This window comes from Cryptomeria japonica, chromosome 4, assembly GCF_030272615.1.
Source record: "Cryptomeria japonica chromosome 4, Sugi_1.0, whole genome shotgun sequence".
In the NCBI taxonomy this organism is placed as follows: domain Eukaryota; kingdom Viridiplantae; phylum Streptophyta; class Pinopsida; order Cupressales; family Cupressaceae; genus Cryptomeria; species Cryptomeria japonica.
This window is the reverse complement of record NC_081408.1, coordinates 613,721,977-613,726,946: the sequence shown is the minus strand read 5'-3', so window position 1 is coordinate 613,726,946 and position 4,970 is coordinate 613,721,977.

Below are 4,970 nucleotides of genomic sequence, written 5' to 3'. Positions count from 1 at the left end.
ACTTCAGAATTTCCAGATGAATCCATCTTGATGGTATCACACATGAAGCCTTGGCAATTGTACTTTGATGGCTCATACACATAGCATGGTGCAGGCGCTGGCATCCTTTTCATAACACCTCAAGGAGATTCCATTCCAAAATCATATCGATTATCATTTCCTTGCACTAATAACATAGCAGAATACGAGGCATTAACAACTGGACTACAGATTGCAATTCAGTGGAAGATCTAGGAACTTCATGTTTTTGGGGACTCTCAACTTGTAATTCATCAAGCAACTGATGACTACCAAACAAAAGATGAAAAATTAATGCCTTACAAAAAAATGGTGGATGACCTGAAATAACATTTCACGAAGTTAACCTTTGAGCAGATACCAAGAGAGTAGAATCGAGTTACAGATGCCATGGCCACTATTGATTCACTGATAGACCTACCACAGAATGAAACCCTCTATGAGTTCTTGGTGGATAACCTTTTGGTTCCCTTGTATGAGATCATTCCTACTAAGATGATATGTGTCGTTGGCCTTAATTCTCAGTTATACGGTTCTATTTTCACATATATTTGTAATAACACCCTTCCTTCTGACTTATCCAACAACCAACGTCACACTTTCATTCGCCAATCTTCCCAATACGTCATTTTAGTCGATATCCTATACCGTCAAGGTCTAGATGGCACTCTTCTTAGATGTTTAGAAAGGGATGAAGTTCAGATCGCATTACGTGAAGTTCATGAAGGGATATGTGGTCCAAATTCTAGTGGTCCTACATTAGCCAAGAAACTCATCAGGACTGGATATTACTGGCCCAATATGGAAAAAGACTCATATCATTTTGTCAAGAAATGTAAGGAATATCAAATTCATGGAGACCTTATTCATGTGCCAGCACAAGAACTTCAACCGATTGCGACTCCTTGGCCCTTTTTCTAGTGGGGACTCGATCTCATAGACAAGATTCACCCTCCTTCTTCCAATGGCCACAAGTTCATCATCACTGCCACAGAGTATTTCACAAAATGAATCGAAGCCATGCCTCTTACACAAGTCACTGCAAACAAGGAATGCCCCAGTTCACACTTTGTAACTCATCACTGCCACAAAGTATTTCTGCATAATCTACTTTTGTCATTTAGTCTTTTGCATTATTACTTCTTGTTGATCACATCTCTTCTGCTTGCCTAGGTGGGGGGCCAAACCACTTGATCTTTTGCTTTATCTTTTTTGCTTAGATGGGCATCAAACCATTTGATCTATCTCTTTTGTTTGCCTTGGTAGGGACCAATCTACTACTTACCAAATCTATCTTTGACTGTCCAATGACATGGCTATCTAGCATATCGCTACCCATGCTGGCAAAATCTGTCTATCTTATCGCCCTATCGTATGGCTATCCATACCAACATATCTCACCGCCCTATCGTATGGTCATCCACATTGGCATATATCTCACCCTATTGTATGACTATCTATCATAATGCACTTTTCTATCCATATCGGCGTATCTCATATCACAGCAACCGTTTATCTCATATCTTTTCATAACTAGGGGCTTTCCTCTAGAGCGAGGTTCATTTCTGTTACACTATCTTAATCTATTATCAATTTTTAAATCTATCCTTTATCTTGCCATCCAATGTGCTAGATTGCAGCTAGCATGTTTGCGATGTATCAATTAGCAATATCTATTCCAAATCTCATTTGCTTCTCGTTGGGGGCAACCTCATCTGATCAACAAAAATTTGCCTCCCTATCGCGACTCTCTATCTTCCTCTACTTTAGCTTTGTATCTCTCCACAAAGACATGCTCGCTAAAGTGGGGGCAAAATGTAGTGTCAAAAATCTCTTCCTTTATGACTCAACACAACAAATGGTGCCTTCCTCCATGTCATTAGACTTCGGCATCGCCACCTTTGTCCTTTGTCCACCTAGGATCGCCTCGTCAACTCCAAATTAGTTTCTACCAACCTGTCACCTTCGGGGACTAGGGCGCAACACAGAGACATCCACGCGGCGTGCTATCGTCTTGAGAATCTGACAGTTCATAGGTGGTCATTTGAGCGTTACACCTGCGCCTGGAAGGAATCATAACACTCCTGCATGTGCCCACCGACGTCAGTTTGCCTTCCAGGGCCTATATCTCTCCCATTTGAAAGCATTTTGGAGATCTTTTGGCATTTGGAGGATACTTGTTGCAGGTTGGAGCTCTTGGCAATGTCTTTGGGACAACATTCATAGTTTCTCCCATGAAGTCTATCATTGTTGCAGCTTCACGAATAGCTCATGACATCATTTCCATAAGCATCTTGGAAAGAGGAGTTTACTTATCCTTTTCTCCTTTCATTTTATATATTATCATCCTTTGCCTCGCATTGTTTTCCAATTCTCTTTATCGTTTATTTTCCTCGTGGCTTTTATCTGGGTTGTTCGTGGAGGTGGAAACACCAAAATGAGGGTCTCACTTAAGCATACTCCAAAATCCAACCCCCAACATTTTCCTTCCTACGTGTGTGTAGGTACATTATCATGAGGAGGAAATCATCTTACAAAGAGGCTTCATAGCGTGGACACTTTGTAAGACTTCTTTGCCTTCTTTTACTTTTTATAGCTTTAATTCGTATTTCGTGTTATCTATTTATTTCAGTATTCTTTCTCTCATTTACTTAAGTTCTATCAGCTCATTTGGAGTTTTCTGCTTGGACTATGTGTTTCGTCTGTACAGGACGTCAGCACGCCACGCTGGTGTCCCAGCTCTGTGCACTCATCCCAAGGACAGAGGCTTAGTAGAGTCGTCCACGGAGTCCTCTCAACTTTTTGATGCCCTAGCATAATTCTGTTATCCCCTGGCTCACCTTAGCATCGGTTTGAGTGAGCTATTGGAGGGTGGATATGTTCATAAGGATTCATCATCCCTGAGTTTGCAAATTCCCTCTGCTACAGCTATAAATACTAACCCAATTCCTTATTGAACCCTATCTCTAACCCTAATACTAATTCCCTTGTACTGCAAGCATTATCCTAGAATAGTATCACTAATTGTAGTGTAACCTTAACCCTAAACCTAATCTTACCATATTTGAAACCTAACCATAAACTTAACTCTAACCCTAGAATCAAACCCCAACTACAACTTGAACCCTAATTTGACAATAATTGAACCATGTCCCAAAACTTAACACTAGCCCTAATTGAGTTGTAATCCTAATTGAATCGTAGCCCTAAACTTAACCCTAACCCTAATTGTACTATAATCTTAATCTAATCCTACCCTTATTCTAGCCCAAAACCTAATCCTAATTAAACTCTAATACTAATTTAACCCTAACCCTAATGCAATTGAATTGTAACCCTAATTCTAGTGCTCATTGAACTCTAACTCAACTGTATTTATGGTAATACTATATAAATATATATTGACTTCTTTAATGTCTTCCATGTTGTGTCATAGTTACTACTAGCTTTTATATATATATATATTAAACCGATAAATATTCTTCTTGAAGCACCTCTTACACTTTAATGTGATAAATTGATTAAAAAAATTAGACACCTCGAAAGCTTAATCTATATATTATTAAATATATAGACTAATATACGCCGAAGGCATTTCTTTATTTGAACCTGGTGAGCTAACTTTCCACATCAACGGTTTGCAGCGTCAGACAGGCCTGCAAGACGATAAAAAACAAGCTCACTGTTGGATTTCCTTGTCCGATTTTTGCTACTTTATTTTGTCATTCGCCGTGGTTTCGTTTTTCTGTTAGCTTTATTCTTCAAGGAGAGATATTTTCCGCTGTGGACTATAAGCTCGCAAACGATTAGACCATGCAAATATTCCGTTTAAAATTTGTCTTAGCCACTTTATTTTTTGACTTGTAATAGGAATTTATGTATAAAAAATTAATATAGGGTGTGCAACATAAATAGAAATATCTATCCCTATTGCTGCATAAACGGGGAATTTTTATATTAATAATGTTTAACTTTTAATCATAGATAGGTAAATGGTAATAAAATTTTAATAAATTTGATTGTTTTTAAAATAATAATATAATAAGTTGAATTTAATAAATTATAGATTGATATTTTAATCTTATTTTATTTTTAAATTTTTAAATTTTAATTTATTTATAATTTTTGGCATGAAAGTTAAAATTTTAGTTTTAGCCATTTGAATATAGTTTTTTTTTTTTTTTTTTTTGTGTATTTTAGTAGAATTATCATTTTAATTATTTAAATTTGATTTATTTAAGAATTTATTTTTATTTATTTTTCAATAATTTTTATTTGTTAATATTGATTTTAACTTTTGATTAATGTCAATATTGTGTGTATTATATTAATTATAATTATATGTATAATTCATTAACATTTCAATTCTAATAAATTAAAAACTACTTTTAGTTTTTTATTTAATTAACTTAACAATTTTTTTATTTGTTATTATTTTTTTTTAAATTATTATTTTTATTAATATTTAGATTTTGATATTTACACTAAATGTACATATATGTCATCTTCTAAAATTATTCTTGATGAATTCGTTCCCACTATCACACAACAAAAAAATGAATCATACAAGTGAATTGATAGATAAACAATAGGACATAATAAATAATATTATTTATTATTAATTTTTTAAATTATTAATTTTATTAATATTTAGACTTTGATATATTGTTAGATATTCACACTAAATGCACAAATATGTAATCTTGTACAATTGTTCTTGATGAATTCTTTCCCACTATCACACAACAAAAAAATGAATCATATATGTGACTTGATAGATAGACAATATGACATAATAAATAATAAATATAATTTATAATTAGTTAATAATATAATTAGAAAATAATTGATTTTAATATATAATTTTAAAATAATATTATTTAGCTTATATATTTATATAAATATATATACCCCCTCTATCTTTCCCAAGTTATATCTATCTCTTTGTTTCT